This window comes from Adiantum capillus-veneris, chromosome 18 (genome assembly GCF_014529385.1).
Source record: "Adiantum capillus-veneris isolate H3 chromosome 18, ASM1452938v2, whole genome shotgun sequence".
In the NCBI taxonomy this organism is placed as follows: Eukaryota; Viridiplantae; Streptophyta; class Polypodiopsida; order Polypodiales; family Pteridaceae; genus Adiantum; species Adiantum capillus-veneris.
The window spans coordinates 74,331,876-74,350,622 of NC_140948.1; positions in this window are offsets into that span (position 1 = coordinate 74,331,876).

The window sequence follows — 18,747 nt, forward strand, 5'->3', positions numbered from 1 at the left end:
GACTATCGTGTGATGCAAAAAAATCATATCCTACTCGGATTTTCCAAAAATCAACGTGCAAGTTGGCAATTTCTTAAAAAATGATGTAAAACAGACATTTCTTACTTTTTCCTTAATCTACGGGCTCGAACGTGCATTAAAACCATGGAATATGAAAATACTCAGAGAACCAATGTTTTTTATCGTTGTGAGCGGGATGAAAACACACACAGCGCCTCTGTAACGACCCGACACACACTCTTGGAAAGATACACACACACACACACACACACTATGGGGCACCACTCAGCTTAGACAACACACCTGGCCGAGACAGGGAACACACCTCTGGAGTGAGAGGAGAGAAACTATCCACTTGTCCACTCCACACAGACACACACACACACACACACACACCCAAAAAACTCAGCTCAAAAGAGGAGAATTTTTGATGTTTAGATACAAATAAGCTTGGGCCAACACCAATGGGACAAACAGCTCACACAATATGGGTAAAAGATACCAGATACAATCACAAATTGGAGAAGAAGCTTCACTCACCGGAGAAGATTACACAGAAAAACAGCAGAAAAAGAGTGAGGAATTTGGCAAAATGGACAGCGCCATCGCGTCCGGAACGGTCCAAAACCCCAGTTTACAATGTCAAAGTGCTCAAATCCGACATCGGATGAGCAGTTTACGGCCAAAACAGGCTCCAAAAACCCAAAAAACACACCTGCGGCTGTTCCTCCTCTCTTCTCCACGTTTTTTCTGGTCTTCTCTCTGTTTTTTCAATTCCCACACTTAGCTTTATTACTTGGGCACCCTTGGCCTTTTAGATGACCTCAAACGGACCCCGAACAGGCCAAAAACTGACCTCGCAGTGCATAGTTGTCACCTTTTTGCATCATTCGCACACCTGGCACTCAGCTTTTTTCCAATAATGCATCTCGCCACCACGTGAAGTGGCCCCAAAAAGTGGTCCTAATGATGACCTTTCTGCGTAACTCTCACAAGAAAACACCCACGTTGTGTCCGTCCTCATCTGCGTGCAAATATTGACCTCGTTCGCCCTCCTGACGCCACTGGATGCCATCTGACGCACCTGCTGACCTCACGTCGTCGGCCCGTGGATAGCTTCCTCGAGAAGTTTTACACGCTACAAACTCCTCATTATTGTAGAAAAAACACACTAGTATTGATAATAGTGAAAATCGTTGCACTATGTACATGCTGTCCTACCTGTACACATGTGGGCCCCACATAACCACCTGGCTAAGGAAAATGGGCAATCCTTTATTTGATGCACCATGCATGTGTATGTACATATGCGCAATCCCTTGCTTGAAAAAACTCCTGACATAATTTGCCCATCCCCTAGCCTGCTAGATCATTCATGATCAGCAGCAGCAAAGAGAGATATGAGACTCGCCGCATCACAGGGTTCCTCATCCCTCACCAACACTGCTTGATCCACAGACAGCTCATGTTGCTCCACCATCATCAATCTAGCATGATACAATTTAAGACGCAACCCATTTACCCTTGACTTATGTAGAACACCATCCAGGTTAGCCAGCTGATATGTGCCATTTGGAAAACACTCCACTACCTTGAAAGGGCCTTCCCACTTAATTTGAAACTTCTTTTGGAAGGTGTTGTCCATCTTACTATTGTAGCGCAAAACCAAGTCATGTTTCTTGATACCCTTACTTTTAACCTTTTCATTTATCTTTGCCAAAGCCTTATCCTGCATCTTCCCATAATGCTCCAATGCGCTCATCCTATCCAACTGGACCTCTTGTAACTGCAAGAGCCTCTCTTTGAATGCATCACTAGGCGGCCCAAGCAACTTCTCTAACATCTTGACCGCAGGCAACTCTACCTCTACAGGCAATAGTGCTTCCTTTCCATACACCAAATGAAATGGAGTAAACCCTGTACCTGTCTTCACCGAAGTACGGTAAGCCCATAATGCACTAGGCAATTCCAAATCCCAATTCTTTCCTTGGTGCTCTGTCACTTTAGAAAGAATTTGTACCAACTCACCATTGAATCTTTCATTTAAGCCATTACACTGCGGGTAATAAGGAGTGGTATGCTGGTGCCTAATCTTCATCTTTGTGCATAAGAAGTCTAGCAGTTTAGCTCCAAATCCTGGCCCCTTATCTGAAAGTAGCTCTAATGGCACCCCAAACTTGCAACATATTTCATCATACACAAATTTTGCCACATCCTTTGCAGTGATCTGTTTTACTGCTATAGCCTTTGCCCATCTAGAGAGATAGTCCACTGCCGTTAAGATATAGCTTTTGCCCCTGCTTGTGATAGGTAACGGGCCTATTGCATCAATCCCCCACTTTTCAAACACATCAAACTCCATAATGGTTTTTCGTAGCTCTGGCTTCAACACTCTCTTCCCAAACGCTTGACACCTATTGCAAGACCTACACCAATGGTGAACATCCTTGTGCAAACTAGGCCATACATACCCCTCTTGCAAAATCTTATGCAAGGTGATCTTTAGAGCAAAATGGCCACCACATGCGCCTTCATGATTCTCTTCCAACACTCTGTAAAGCTCCTCCCGCCAAGGTACACGTCTCAACACGAGATCAGCCCCTTTCATGTATAAGACATCACCAATCAATTTGTACCTGTATGCTCTACGCACAAAGCCATACTTCTTAGACTTCTGAATCTCCTTTGGAATGATTCCTGTTAGCAAAAACTCCTCTTCTTGAGCCAAACTTTCCCGGCCATGATAAAGAGGTAAATTGGTCCTCAACACGAATAGCTCCCCAATCATGCCTTGAGCTGCTTCATGTGCCTCTCCATTTAGAGCACATTCAATGTGTCTGATGCTCCATGCTTCAAAATTTTTTAACAGGCCTTTAATTCTGAAGCACATTTCCTTCAATGAGGTGTTCTTGCTCTTCCACACACCCAGCACTTGCTTCACGACTAACAAGGCATCACCTTTTATGCTCAACCTTCGAACCCCATGCTTCAAACAAATGTGTAATCCGGCTTCCAATGTAGTATATTCAGCCTCATTGTTACTATGCGCATCCAATTTGAACCCTCTCTTGCATACTAGCTTCCCCTCTGGATCATAAAGTGCTATACCCCCTGAAGCTGCATCGTGGCTCTTTCTGTATGAACCATCAAAGAACAACACATGTGCATGGCTGATCTGTGGCACTTCGTCAACTACCTTTCTCACCACCTCTTCCTTAACAATAAGGGGATTCTCCTTGTAGGTCAACAAATCAGCTAGGGTAGCCCTTGGACTATCTTCCACTAGAAAAGAGAACTCAAACTCTTGCAGCTCAATTACCCATTTCTTCACCACATTTGACATGTTAGTACCATTAATTAACTGTGGCAAAAAGGCATAACTCGTCAAGAAAACAAAAGGCCGTGGTAGCAAGTAATGACGAAATCGTCGACAAGCAAATATTACACTGGCCATCACTAGCTCTACTTCCGATAACTTTCTCTCCGCTACCAACTTCACTCGGCTTGCACCATACAGTGGCCTCATATAATGGCTGCCCTTCCCCTTTTGCAATAGCATGGCTCCAATGGCATCATCCCCTACTGATGGATTTACATAAAAAACTTTCTCCCAATCAGGAGCCTGCATGGCTGACAACCCCCCTAACACCTCTTTTACCTCTTGAAACACTTCTTCACACTTGTCATCCCATTGCAATGGATCATGCTTTGCCACTTGCTGTAATGGATAAAAAATCTGAGAAGACAATGGAATAAACCTTGCCATGTACTTCACTTTGTGTATAAAGGTTGCCAATTGCTTCATACTCGTAGGTGATGGAAGAAGAATAATAGACTTAACCTTGTCTGGATCAGCCTCAATGCCATTTTCTGACACCATATGGCCTAATAACTTCACCCTTGGCTGTGCTAGATGACATTTCTTTGGATTTAGTTGTCCTCCACATTCATCATATCGAGCAAATACCATCTGTAGCTTCTCATGGTGATCAGCCCTACTGCTATAGACACAGAAGTCATCCATAAAAGCTTTAAAACAACTACCAATGAATGGTTCCAACACCCAATTTGCTCTCTCTTGATAAAAGGAAGGTCCATTTGACAACCCAAATGGAAATACTGTGTAGCAATAGCAGCCCCATGGCGTAATAAAAGTTGTCTTTGTGCGGTCTTTAAGAGCAATCTTCAATTGAAAATAGCCTGAAAAACCATCACACACACTGTACCTCTCATAACCTGCCACTGAATCCAAGATCTGATCGATGAATGGAAGAGGATATGGGTTCTTCTTAGTGGCTGCGTTTAAGGGTTTAAAATCTACACAAATTCTCCACTTCCCATCCTTCTTTGGACTGACTACAACTGGACTCACCCATTCTGTGGTCTCCACAGGGACTATGAACCCTGCCTTCAATAACTTGTCCACCTCTTCTCGCAAGGCTTCCATTTGCTCTTGACCCATCCTTCTTAGCCTTTGCCGCACTGGCTTAGCACCTTCTTTCAGCTCTATATGCATCTCTTCACCCTTGAACCCTCTGATCTCTTCATATGAAGTAATGAACAAATCAGGAAAACTAGCCAGCATATGCAAATATATATCCTTCTCCATAGTTGAGAGGTCTCCACTAATCATTTGCGTCATTAATTCCTGCTTCTTTGACAACTCAACCTTGGTTTGCATCAGCCCTTCAATCACTTCATAAGGCCCTTCACTTTCATCTTCAACCTCATTCACAAATGCAACTAAACCAATCTCCTGGATTTCTTTGTCCATCAAAAGAAATGCAACATCAGCATCCTCATCACTGCTGGTAGTGCTATCACTGTCCTCATCTGTCACCGTGGAAGAGTCTTCATCACTAGACTCATCCTCATCTTCATAAAGCTCCTCTAATCGTTTCCTTGTGTCCATATTATAAAGCTTCTTGGTACCTGTCTTTCCATAGAGGCTAATCGTACCATGTCGCCAATCTTGAACAGTTCCCACTGCACGTAACCATGGTCTGCCCAGTATAATAGGATATGCTCCCAACCCTGCTGGCATCACATGAAAATCAACCACTGCCTTTGCATCATATGCCTCCACTTCTAAGCTCTTTACAACACCCAAGCATTTTACTTTTTGATGGTTTGCCAATCTGATCCGAAACCCTGACACCCCAGCCACTGTGAGACCCATCTTCTCAACGCATGAGTGTGTTATGACGCATATTTGGGATCCGCCATCCACATAACCTTGTCCCAAATTTTTCCTTTTATGCCACACATCTACTATTGGACAAATGTCTGGTAGCTCGTCCATTGCCAACACCTTCACTAAACCTCTCTCTGGCTCTTTCTCCATTGGGTTAACCATCCTCTTCCACTGTCGCTTTAGCTTAGACACCATCTCTATAAGCTGCCCAAAAGTAGCATTTGCCTTCCTGCTCGTCAGATCCTCCTTCAAGTCATAGCTTAATTGCCCATCCCCTAGTGGAAAATCTGAAACATGAAACTTTCGACGAGCTCTCCTTTTCCTCTTGGCCTTGACATCCTCGCCTTCATGGCTCTTTCCCTTCTTCTTGCTAGGACGTGGGACACTTCTTCCTTCCTTTTCCTCTGTCGTCCTCTTCCCAATAGGCATCACTAATGTATCCTCTAGCTTTGATGCCTTCTCCAAGGTGACTACACTTAGCACTTTTGTCTTTCCCTTTTCCTCCTGGGTCAGTCCACTGGTTCCTTCGTCTCCCTTAATTTCGATGCCATAATCATTTGACCTAGTTAGCACCTGTCTTGGCAATGGATACATGTCTCCCCCCATCCTTGGTGGCTTATCACATTGCGGGCTGATGTGACCCAACTCTCCACAATTATAACATGTGGACGTCTGCCTCCAAAACCTACCATGGCTTTGTCCAACACCATTCCTAGGCCTTTCTTCACCTCCTGGCTGATTTGCAAACCGCCCTCGACCTCGATTATTTCCCACTTGACCTAGCATGTTTAGGCTGAGATTCTTCATCAAATCAACCATTTGCCTCATGTCTTGCCTTAGCCCATCATCTTGCACTGTTGTAGTGACCACTGCTGGCATAACCTGAGTAGTAACAGGAACTACTAGTTCATGATAAACCCCTGGCATGCGCCCTTGTAAAGACTCTATAGGCTGAAATTCAGACCTCATGGGCAAAGACTCCACCCCTAACTGGCTCATTTTCCTCAGCTTCCGCTCTTTGTTCCTTGCTACCTCTAGTGCATCTTCATATGTCCTAGGCTTCTTTAGCTTCACTCTCCAACGTATATTCTCCCAAAGACCAGCTAAGAACCTGTCCTTCTTCATCATGTCAGGCGGGGGTACCTGTGGTGCTAAGGCCTTGCACATTCGCTCCCATGCCAATGAAAACTTACGTATGTACACATCTACTGGCTCACCTTCCTTTTGCACCAAAGCCTGTACTTCTTGCCACACCTTGTCAGGATCTTCTATCTTCACAAACTCCACTTCCAATCCATGCCTTAGATTGTCCCAACTCAATCTTATAGGTGGATCAGCCATACGCAACTCCTCTTCAAATGCTTTGGACCAAGCTCGTGCATCACTCTTCAAACAAATTTGGAGAAGGCGTAACATTTGCGTAGGGTCATGAATCTGGTTGCTAATGCAGGCAACCTCCATCTTTTCCAGAAAGTCCTCCACATCTTCATCACTTCTTCGATGAAACTCCGGATAAGAGAAAGCCATGGCTAGAGAACCCCTTCAAACACACGTGCAATAACCCAAAACGTTTCACTACCCAATCCCCAGAAACTTCAATGGAGCTCAGCTTTAGATGAGAACAAACACATGCACATCAAATGAGTTTTCATAGTTGATCATCGGAATTACAACAGGCAAAGGACATTCCAGGATCTCTCTCAATCATCTGGCCCAAACATAAAGACTATGCGCTGCTGGAAAAAGATCTTCCTGGACACATGAACATGAATCTGAATTCTTTGAGTTAAATGAAAAGGAGTGAACTGAGGGCCATTTTGATCATCCATTAAAGCCAACCATGAAGCTCCCAAGAAGGCACACCTGACTCAACCTCTGATTTTGCCAAAATTTCAGCAGCATAACAGCATAAATGGCTCAAAATACCAAAAAACCAGCCATCATAACTTGGGAAAATTTCAACAGAGTTTCCCCAGAAGTAGAGCAGTAGGAACCCAAAATATAGACTGTATCTGTATGCATAAACTGCCAACAATAGAACCCGAGCATCAAATAGGACTCACTAGTACATAGCCTATGGCGAGGTCACAAAAAGGGTTCTCCAGCTACCTGTATCACCGAAAGGATCTCTACATTTGAGAATCCCCCAGCTCAATAAAAACCTCACGCTATTGACCCTCACACGAAGGCTAATGCAAATCGCGTATAGTCAAGTCTCAGAAATGACTATCTTCCAGACCAAGTCTCAAAAATGGCTGGGACTGCCAAATACAACCAAGTATGGCTCCACAAATGTGTACAATGGCAGTTTCCACAAGTAACGTACAATCCAGCAGACAATGCGCTCAAATAGGTGCCAAGTGATGCATATCCACAACAACTGCAAGTGACACCACTGCTAGTATATCACTATACTCCAGCTACCTGTACCTGTGTGAATCACCTGTACCTGTACCTGTAACCTATAACCTGTAACCTGTAACCTGTAGTCTGCAACCTGCAACCTGTAATCCCGAATCTCGAAGCTTGAAGCTCGAAGCAGAAGGTACTCGAAGAAGATCCTCGGTGGGGGCGCCAAAAGAATGTGAGCGGGATGAAAACACACACAGCGCCTCTATAACGACCCAACACACACTCTTGGAAAGATACACACACACACTATGGGGCACCACTCGGCTTAGACAACACACCTGGCCGAGACAGGGAACACACCTCTGGAGTGAGAGGAGAGAAACTCTTCACTTGTCCACTCCACACAGACACACACACACACACACACACACACCCAAAAAACTCAGCTCAAAAGAGGAGAATTTCTAATGTTTAGATACAAATGAGCTTGGGCCAACACCAATGGGGCAAACAGCTCACACAATATGGGTAAAAGATACCAGATACAATCACAAATTGGAGAAGAAGCTTCACTCACCGGAGAAGATTACACAGAAAAACAGCAGAAAAAGAGTGAGGAATTTGGCAAAATGGACAGCGCCATCGCGTCCGGAATGGCCCAAAACCCCAGTCTACAATGTCAAAGTGCTCAAATCCGACATCGGATGAGCAGTTTACGGCCAAAACAGGCCCCAAAAACCCAAAAAACACACCTGCGGCTGTTCCTCCTCTCTTCTCCACGTTTTTTCTGGTCTTCTCTCTGTTTTTTCAGTTCCCACACTTAGCTTTATTACTTGGGCACCCTTGGCCTTTTAGATGACCTCAAACGGACCCCGAACAGGCCAAAAACTGACCTCGCAGTGCATAGTTGTCACCTTTTTGCATCATTCGCACACTTGGCACTCAGCTTTTTTTCAATAATGCATCTCGCCACCACGTGAAGTGGCCCCAAAAAGTGGTCCTAATGATGACCTTTCTGCGTAACTCTCACAAGAAAACACCCACGTTGTGTCCGTCCTCATCTGCGTGCAAATATTGACCTCGTTCGCCCTCCTGACGCCACTGGATGCCATCTGACGCACCTGCTGACCTCACGTCGTCGGCCCGTGGATAGCTTCCTCGAGAAGTTTTACACGCTACAAACTCCTCATTATTGTAGAAAAAACACACTAGTATTGATAATAGTGAAAATCGTTGCACTATGTACATGCTGTCCTACCTGTACACATGTGGGCCCCACATAACCACCTGGCTAAGGAAAATGGGCAATCCTTTATTTGATGCACCATGCATGTGTATGTACATATGCGCAATCCCTTGCTCCAAAAAACTCCTGACATCGTGTTAAGGACTGCATTTCCTACATACAAAACTTTCTCCAAATCTCACCCTAACACCTTCAAAAGTGGCTTCCAAGGAGTGCCCTCGATCAAAAATTGAAACTGAAGGAAAACAATCAGAATGAACTCCTAGACTGTGTACAAACTTTAAAATAACCAAAATTTCCTTTAAAAAAAAGTTATTACTAAAAATTTGAAAATAGACCACCCTTAGACTTCCCACAATGATAGAAATCAAAAGGTTCAAGGAGAGGTCTGGTGTCACAAGTGCATGGTAGGAATCTAATCGAGGCTTATTCCGTCAAGATCTCTTATACTTTATTATGTCTTCTCATGTACAATCTTACCAAACAAAAAAAAACTTACACTTTAAATGACTACAAATTTTATTTAACTTATCAAACAATCTAAAATATGGTAGACCTAGAGTGCTCTTACACATCAACAAACAAAAAAGTCCAAATTTCTTCTCATTAACTTTGATAAACATACATCTGTGAACACTTTACAAGGAGTAGTGTGGTCATAGTTCTTACATCCATTCCATGACATGGTATGCTCCTGGGGTGACCTATCACATAAAAATATCTTTGGTAGGAGTGCCCTCATGTTAGGAAAGAGTGTGTTGCTGCTGATGAAAAGTTTTTGCATTGTCCTACTAGGGATCTCTTCATGTCAGCATAATGATTTTTGGTGTAGTGGGAGCCACATTGCCGCTGAGGAGAGCTTTGTGCCACCGTAAAAGCTTCATGTTATGCCAGTTCCTTGAGCCGTTCTTGCAAACAACGCCACTCAACTAGCATAGCAAGAGGTCACCTTGTAACCAAAACATGTATGAATTCAACATTTGCAAGCTATATAATGAAGACACTTGTTAAGTATATGTTGTACAAATTTGCAAGTATTTCTATCTAGCTGGGAATAAACAATATAAAAATATACATTAGGATGAGACTACCACCCCTAATAAGCATGGATTTGAAGTACCTACCTGCAAGATGTAACAAAGAAGACTGTTTTAGAGGAAAAGTGGTGACACTTGGCCTCTCTAACCTGCAACCTTTCACTATTTGTGCATAAAAGCAACCTTTGTGCCAAGCACTACAAAACAAGTAGAGGCAACACCTTAGACTTCAAAGTTTATGATAAGAAGAACACAATCAAAAGTAAGAAGTATATTGTTACCTTGCATAAAGGGGTGTTTTATTCAAATATGTGATGCTATTGGCAAGATATTGAAGAATCGTCAACATTCATCTCACCGATGGTGCGACGTTCCTGGGATGACCTCTGCTCACCCTCACGTGCGGCCTTCGATGCAAACGTTGCGAACAAGCAAATATGTATGTATACGATTTGTGATGTCCTTGAGCACCATGGTAGCTGTTGCATGAGGAAGCAAAGGATGAAAAGAGAGAGGGGGGAGGGAGAGAGAGGAACATGGGAGAAGACAAGGGGGTGGTGGGGGAGAGAGAGAGAGAGAGAGAGAGAGAGAGAGAGAGAGAGAGAGAGAGAGTGGAGAAGGAGGAGAGAAGGGGGCAGGGAGGGAGAGGGAGGAACATGGGAGGAGAGAAGGGGACAGTGGGAGAGAGGGAGAGAGGGGAGGAGGAGGAGAGAAGGGGCAGGGAGGGAGAGGAGAGGGAGAAAGGAGGGAGGAGGAAGAGAGAAGAAAGGTTTTTCTTTTGGGGGGAGTTTTTTTTTGAAAAATTGGACTTTTAGTGCTTGTAAGTTTAAAAAAATGTCAAAAAATACTTTTTTGATATGGATATATGTTGGGGGAGAGTTTTAAGTCAAAAATAAGTAAAAATAACTTTTTTTTAAAAAAGTCAAATTTTGGCTCTTAGTGATCCACGTTTTTGATGATGTTGCCACACCTCTTTACTCCCTTCACTTTCAAAAAGCTAGAGAGAAAAGGTGACCTCCTAGGTCCACATCCTACATGTGTCTAAAAAAAACGCTAGAAAAGCCTACTCAAAACTAGCTTCTTGAATGCCCTTGTCCCCTTAACCCTACACACCATCAGCCTTAATCCCTAAAAATTAGGATTCCTTACAAGGCCCATGCAAGGTTCATATTTCTCCTAATGAAGAGATTCTTCTTGATCCCAGGTACATAAAGTGCATCAATAAGTGTGAAGGAACTGCCATTAGCAGCAGTGAGCACAATCTTTCCAACTCCCTGAACTGGATAAGAGGCGTTGTTGGCACACGTGACTGAATTCCCATGAGGGACTGACTCGAGAGAGGTAAACAATTCACGATGTGAGGTAATGTGCTTTGTAGCACCACTGCTGAAATACCACACATGTGAATTTGCAGCAACTGACAAGCATACATCATGGACAGTAGGATTGTAAGTGCACTCTGCGCTAAAATCCCATTCTGCATCAACATCAACAACATAGTATCCTTTCACATAAGACTCAACAATGACTGCATTTGTAGTGGAACCAGCATTTGCAGTGGAACCAACCTTTTTCTTCTTAGCCTCTTTGGCCTTCAACTTAGGACACGACTTGATCAGGTGATCATTGGCTTTACAATAATGGCAATGCATCTTCTTTTTTCCCTTATCACCAGAATTTCCAGATGAAGTGCTGCCAGCAGAAGCATTAGGAACATAAGTTTTGCCACTCGCAGCAGAACCATAAGAAGTGGCTGCATTGTTGTTACCACCCTTTCTTTGAGAAGCAATAAAAGCCTGTTCAACTGCACGCTGTCTAGTCCTGTTTTTTTTGGAAAGTGACTCTTGCAACAGCAATGTGCATAATGCATCAAACTTGACAACTTCAGGATTTCCTTGGGTCATCAGTCTCCAAGTACTAGCAATAGTCTGGTAGGAATCTGGTAAGGTATCAAGAACAGTCTGCACAAGGGAACTGTCTGAAATGACTTCACCTACAGAAATAAGCTGCTCATTGATATGCTTGACACTAGCAAGGAAAGTGTCCATATCATCTTCCTCATGCATAATCTTCGACTCCAGCTCTTTACGCAGCAAAGCAATTTTAGCCTCATTGCGGCTTGCATAAAGACCTGCTAAAATATCCCAAGCATGTTTTGCAGATTTTGCTGAACGAATGTGAGGAAAAATGGTGCGCTTCACAAACAACGCAATCAATGCATGAGCCTGCGCATCCTTAACATCCCAACGAGCTTGTTCTGCCGTAGGCAAAACAACTCTAACAGCTGCAATCCTTGCAGCAAGAGCTGCAACATCCTCAACATCGCCTACATCCTCAGAACCAGGACGTACATCAATGCCCTGCACAATATTCCAGACACCTTTTGACACAAGAACATGTTGCATCATATAAGCCCACATAGGGTAGTTGTCCCCATCCAACTTGTTCTCAGCAACAAACATCTTGAACACATCTGTGTTGTTGTTGTCAGCCATGGTAAATGCTGCACCTGATGTGAAAACTGCCTGAAAATAGGAGAAACGGAGCGAGAACAACCTGTGCTATATAGCACAAACCGTAGAAGACTATAAGGCACCTGTTATGCAGAAAACGGCACTGACAAAAAATTTGCACAAAATGACGTAATAGCCTGTGCAGTACTGCCTGTAGTGGAAACGGAGGCCGAAATGAGCCCAAATCAAAATCTTGAGCAGACCTAGCTCTTTGAGCTTTCCCAAAATATTTTTCGACCTGTGAACGCTCGCCAAAGCTTACTGAAATCGGAGAAAGTGAGCAGGCGTGTGCTGGAGCAGGTGGCGACTAAAAGCCCGGGGGGACGTGACCTGCTCTGATACCAATTGTTGGAATTAGGGTTGCAGAGAAATGCACACAGCTTGGAGAAGACGAAGGAAGCTCAAGGCACACAATAGAGAGTGTATTACTTGGTGTGCAAGGGAAAGATAGATAGCCCTAGAGTGATGGGCGTATATACAATGCACGGGGGAAAAAACCTCCTAAAGAGGGAAAAAATGCCCCGGCGGTCGTAGTGTGTTCACACACATCACTACCACATGTATATGGTAACAATAACAATTCAATCCACCGGTAAGTACTATATCCACGGCTTAACAAGTCTATATGAACCTTAGATCTGATCGTATACTAGCAAATCAAGGCATACTTGGAGAGACCGCTAATAGGGTATCCGCCAAAGACAGTGTAAATCAAGGTGATCAATTGGGCTCTATCTTTGAAGAAGTCCAGACACTTATTTTGACTCAACTTTGAAATGTCTTCCTATTCGACTCAGTCAGGAACCGAAACAGTAGTGCGATATAAGCACATACTCGCCTATTATAATACTAATGTCCATGGAGCTTAGGTTTACCTGGATCCTAATGAAGAGTATGCCATTTGCATCGATGACCATGACATAGAGTTTGAAGAGGAAATCAGGAAAACAAACAAGGAAAAAGATATGTGCATAAAAACGGGACTCAGAATGTAAAAGTTGAAAATCCTGATGTGATAGACAAATGAGGGTTAGAAGTGAATACAATAATTCCGGATATGGTAGCAAAAGAAGGTCCACCAAGTTTAGAATTTCAGGGATATGATCAAGTTGATCTAGAACCTTTGAAGCGCTTAGTATTGAGAATCCTATGATTGGAGTCTATTGTTGGGAGGATAGGAACGTGAAGGATCTTTTACGGACCTCTCATGCCAAACCAGGGCAGTTAACACCCATGAAGATCATCTATATTTTCAAAATCATGGAAAAGGGTTCAACAAATCTACCATCTTATCTATTTAGGGATTGCTATAACAATAAATTTGTTATGATGAGTCCTGAAGAGGTAGAATAGACCAGATGCCAAGGGTACTCTATAAGAGACTGGATATTGGGGCAAGGACCCGATCCTATTCCAAGAGAGGAACTCCACAAGAGATCTTTTGGGAGCAATTTGAAAAAACCCGAACTACCTCACGAAGAAAACCGAGTGACATTAGAGCCAGTGTAGGGCTACATGAGTCACTATTTCCAACACATTGGTTTGAAGGACTCGAGACAGGACCAACTTCTAGAAGGGTTGGGGCTGATCCAAACAGACGTGTCAGACCAGCTAATTTTAAAAAATGGGTCAAAAAATACAGTGACTCTGGGCATCTATATGACCACTTAGCTAGCTTCAAGCAAGTGCTAAGAGCAAAATGCATATTTGATTTCTCCACTCAATTTGAGGGATTTGGAATTTCTTTTTTAAGGAAAAGCTTTGACATGCTTCCAAAACATTCCACCAAGGGCAATCATGGATATAAATACATTAGCTCAGGGATTTGTAGCTGCATGTTTCAAAACTGGGATCAAACATAATACGGTAGCTCAAATCTATAGATTCAAATAGAAACAAGGTGAGTCTATGAGGGGTTTTACAACTAGGATGAATCAATACATTGCAAGATGCCCCGAATTAGAAATAGCAGCAGAAGAAAGAATAGTGTCATTGTTTTTAGAAGGATTGCTAAGCAAAGAACTTCATGCTATACTGTATAACAAGAAGCATACGACCCTAGAAGAGTGTGGTATCAGATGCTATTGACTTGGGGGACAATTGTGATATTCTCAATGAAGTTGATGTCCCTAAGGATGCTCAAGTGAGAAAACAACATCCACAAAACCAACACAAGTGGGAACAACTGTTGCAACACCATTTACAGCCATAGAAGATATATTCAAAAGGATGAACAAAACGATGAATAATATGCAGAAGCTCCTATGAGAGGACCTGGGCAAGGGATACCTCAACAGGGACAAACAATTAGGCCGCAAAAATGTTGTGCTATTGAGGATAAATGGACAAACCATGAGACCAATGAGTGCTATTACCGACCAAAGTACGATGGAAATGTTCAATATGTGTCTATGAGACCACAAGGAAAACCACTATACAGATATTAGCCTAATATGGCCCCATCACAAAGACCACCGATGGGTATGGAAAAACCAAAACCAGTGCCAACAACCTCCATTTCCTAGACATAATGCAGTGCATGTAAAGAACATGCATTCAAAAGGAGTCATAGATGAACAAGCACTAGTGCTTGTTACACCTTATGTTGAGCCTAGTCCATCTACAATAATGGTAGAAGGACAGTGGTATAATTCACATCCACCATCAACGAAAGAACCTGTGACTTCTGCTACACCTGAGCTTACACCAATGTACTTTGTAGCTAATCAAGGTGTTAGACCTCCAATGGTAAGGCCCATGATTAAGACAAAGATTGGAAACTGCCATAATTGTGGTGCAAATGATCATTGGAAAAATGAATACCCAGAACTTGACAAGAACATTAAGCCAACTGAAGCTTTTTGTACACAATGTTGCAAGAAGGGTGGACACTTTCCTGAAGACTATCCAAAAAATCCATTGAACAAAGAAAAAGCAGCGGTGAATGTAGTCCAAGTGATACCTAGTAGCTCTTTGGAAAGTGAACCTATTGTTCCATTCTAGGTGATTGCTAGAGCCCAAGCTAAGAAAAACAAACATAACTCCTATGATGAATCAGAGAATACTAAAAATTCCTCTCAAAAGACCAAGAAAAGAAGACGTCAAAGATATGAGATGAGAAAATAGAAACGAAAGGAGGAAATTGAGAAAAAAGGCAAAAAAACTATTCCAAGAAAAAGTGAAAGAAACTGGGAGTGAAATCAAGGAAACCACAAAAAAAAACCTAGAGGATCAATTTTTTTGGTAGATAAATTTTTTGAGCCAATCAATGCATCCTTTTTAGAAGCATTCCAAGTGGGACTTAAAGCAGGCTAAAATATGAAAAACAAATGGAAAAACTATCCTTCTCCAGATATGGAAGCAGCTAAGCTTGAAGCTTATCAAAATTTGGTAAAAATTACTCAAGAAATGCTGGAAAAAAAAACCAAGCTTGAGAGTACAGAAAAATCTAAGGAGCTTGTGGTAGAAACCAATAAAGAGAAATCCAAAGTGGTGGTAGAATCCCACTTTGAAACGAAAGAGCCAAAACTCATAGTGCCAAACCGTGAAGATGCTTTAGATGGAATTTAATTTGTGAAGGAAGACTAACCATGACATTTATGGAAAAAAGTGAGAGAGATTAATGATGGCAGCATAACTTTGAAATTAGCTCCTATAGAGGAAGACTGGTTGATCAATTTACCTCCTGATATGGACATTGATATACAATCCTTGTTGGGGATTGCGGGTCTGAAGCATCAGGAATGTCTAATCCATTGACTCTAAAAACACTACCCTCTTACTTAGGAGACAACAAAGATGAGTCCATAGTGTGCAAAACCACTCAGGTAAAAAGAGTAGAACAGACCCTAGAGGTAGAGAACATGACACATATAAAAACCCCTAGGACTGCTTGAGAAAGTGATATTTAGTTCATGTGGAATTGATTATCATCATACTTTTGTGATAGTGGAATTTGGAAAGAAACTTAATTATGAAATCATCTTGGGAAGGCCAAATCTCATGCGGCAAGTACATCTCATTCAAGATTGGGAAAACAATTACATGTACTTGAAGCAAGTGGGATCAATCACAAGGGTTAATTTGAAATATCACACTTATAGAGATGTAATGAGAACACCCATAGAAAAGCAGGGTGAGTCATATGAAGGACCTAAAAATGCAAAGAGAATAGATTTAGTTGAACCAAGAGAAGAGCCTAGACGTGGTTCAAAAGACTTGACTAAAGAACAAGATGAGATTTTGCTAAGCTTACTGAAAGAATATCGAGATATCTTTGCTTGGATTTATAAAAATCTCAAGGGCGTTGATCCAAAATTTTGTCAACATAGCATACCTATGAGAGATGATGCAAAACCAATTAGACAACGGACATATACTTATAATGAAACATTTGCCAAAAAGATCAAAGAAGAGATAGAAAAGCTCAAGGAAGCTGAATTCATTTATGAAATTGAGCACACACATTGGGTGTCTCCAATTGTGGTGGTAGAAAAAAATGGAAAATTAAGAGTAAGGTGTCAATCTCAAAACAATGAATGCAGCCCCACCATTAGAGATAACTATCCTCTTCCAATCGCCAAACATGTTTTAGAATGAGTTGCAAGAAAAGAAGCTTACAACTTTTTAGACAGCTTTTTGGGGTACAATCAACTTTTGGTTGATCCAAAAGATTAGCATAAAACTACATTAGGAATCGAATGGGGTATTTTTGCCTATAGGGTTATGCCTTTTGGGCTAACTAATGCTCCTGCCACCTTTCAAAGATTAATGAGCCATGATTTCATAGAATATCTTAGGAATTTCTTGGAAGTATATATGGATGGTTTATGTGTACATTCATCAATCCGGATTGATCATTTTGAGCAACTCAAAAAGATGCTCAAAAAATGTAGACTTTATAGGATTTGCTTAAATTTTGAAAGGTGCACATTTATGGGTAGACAAGGAAAATTTCTTGGACATATAGTGTCTAAAAACGACATAGCAATTGATATGGATAAAATTCATATTATTATTGAATTGTCAAGACCGACAATAGTCAAAGGGGTTCAGGCTTTCATGGGACATTGTGGATATTACAGACGATTCATTTATATGTATGCTATAATCGCAAAACCCGTGTATGGCCCGATTACACTCTTTCTATGGAGGACTGATGAGTGTGAAGAATCCTTCATGAAGCTTAAAAAATCTCTCACTTTAGCCCCAATATTGAAAGCACCAGATTGACATAAGATATTCCACGTACATGTTTATGCTTCCAATTTTGCCATTGGGTGTATATTAGCTGAACCAGGAGGCGGAAAAATTAATTTTCCCATTTCTTATGCTAGTAGACATCTGAATGTGGTCAAGAAAAATTATACTGTCACCAAAAGAGAAGGATTAGGGTTGATCTATGCCATAAAAAAGTGTAGACATTACCTATTACCCAACAAGTTTGTGTTCTTTGCGGACCACCAAGCTTTATTGTATTTGGTCAACAGGCCATGCAACACAGGGAGAACAGTGAGATGGTTCATCATTCATTTGGGATTTGATTTCACTGTAGTTGTAAAAAAAGACACCACACACCAAAGAGCAGATCATTTATCAAGGATTATTTCAGGAGAACCACCAAAAGGGGTAGACAATGATCTACCAGATGCATTTATGTTCTTTGTGGAAATGATACCCCGTTGGTTAGAAAATATGGTTTCATTGATGACTATAGCTTAAGTGGATTCTCACATATCATTTCCTATTATACCAGGATTGATTGGACAATTGGCTATGTATCAACTACTAGCTGAAAGGCTATACAAAAATATTGGTTTTGTGTATTAATACTGAGGAGAAAACCCAATACCTAAATCAAGAACACATGACCATAGTAGGACTTCACTTTGCGGAAGACCAAACTATGCAACAGATCATGAGACTTGGAGTATTTTGGCCAACCACGAGGAGTGATGTTCACTCATTTGTGAAAGACTGTCTTCAATGCCAAAAACAAACACCCATACCTCATGTGACATTATTTCAAATCTCACACGTTCCTAAGTGAAGTAACTATATAGTTACTTATATCAAGCAAAACATTTTCGAAGGATATGAGTAAACGTCGCCAAAGAGCTATTGAAACTAAAGCAAGAGACTATGATCTTATTGGAAGCCAATTGTATCGGAGAGGAAAGGATCAACATTTGCATCTCTGTGCAAATGAAGATGAATACATACCCACTCTAGAATAAGCACATGTTGGATTAGCTGGAGGTCATTTTTCTAGTGAAACCACCACTAGAGAAATTTTAATGCCAGGCATATGGTGGCCAAAACTTTTTGCAGATGCCAAAGAATATGTTCAAAGTGATGCATACCAACGAGCAAAAATGCCAACAAGGGTAGATAGCATGCCTTTAA